This window comes from Petaurus breviceps, unplaced genomic scaffold, assembly GCF_028583685.1.
Source record: "Petaurus breviceps papuanus isolate PSGF00001 unplaced genomic scaffold, PetGlider_PUasm1.0 90681, whole genome shotgun sequence".
Taxonomy (NCBI): domain Eukaryota; kingdom Metazoa; phylum Chordata; class Mammalia; order Diprotodontia; family Petauridae; genus Petaurus; species Petaurus breviceps.
In genome coordinates this window covers 3175886-3177040 of record NW_027187307.1, presented here as the reverse complement: position 1 = coordinate 3177040, position 1155 = coordinate 3175886, and positions in this window count along the sequence as shown.

The window sequence follows — 1155 nt, the reverse complement described above, 5'->3', positions numbered from 1 at the left end:
GGAGGGCTTATTTTCGGGATAGGTCTTATTATCGGGGAAACACGGTACATATATATATATGAGGCAGTTTCCTAGTAGGAAATATTTAATTGCCCCAAACTTTCCCTTACCTCCCTCTTCTATATCCCAGGGATATGATAAAACACCAAAGCCTTCCCTGGACCAGCATTGATAAGTTTTGTAATGCTTTGTAGGATGATATATAAATATGAGCTGTGTGTTAGGTCAAGCTACAAAATCTTCTGGGGCTAGGTTGGGAAAACTGCCTTAGAAGTGACTAAGAATGCAACTCAAACAGGGCTCATGTCAGTAGACCGCACCATTTAAGTTGTGTTTCATCTAAGGAGTTAGAAACATGATATAAGCCTGTTTGTCCTGTAGTTTATGTTTTCACTACTTTTGACGGGGTATGATGATTAGGTCAAGAGATCAGTACTTCTTAACAATACCAACTTTGAGTCATAAGACCCGAAATTCCTGATGGTCAATTTAGAGAGCCTATGCTTAATAGGTCATAGATCTGTGAGGTATGTTGAGTAGTAACTTATTTGGATCGGGACAAAATGAGTGCAAATTAACCTGTCAGACCTACACGATTGTTTTAAGACCATTGACCACTGGGTCTGACTATAGAAAATGGAACATAGGTTTCAGAGATTATTCCCCTCGATATATATATATAAAGCATAGTAAGGAAACCAGTTACGGTCCAATTTTTTCCCCATATGTCATATATCACAAACAAAAATAAATGTGTGTGTGTATATATATATATATATATGTGTGTGTGTGTGTGTGTGTGTGTGTGTATGTGTGTCTCTATACACATGTGGATGTATGCATATATGTATGCCATACCAGATGTGGGAAGGTGAAGTTAGAATTAAATGGAAAATGTAGAAATTGGGAATTCTAGATTCTGTTGTTCCATAATCTACTGGATAAAGAATCCCTTTCTGCCTCCCTCCCCCCCTTATAAAATAGCAATCATCATCAATTTCACAATGATCATCTGAGAAATAGCCAATGCTTGAAAGTATTATTTTCACCTTATATATTTTATATCACCAATTTCCATCATCTCACTTAATGTTCTCCCTAGATGTATATAATTTCCGAGAGAAACTTATTTCTATCATGCCTTTAACAATGTAG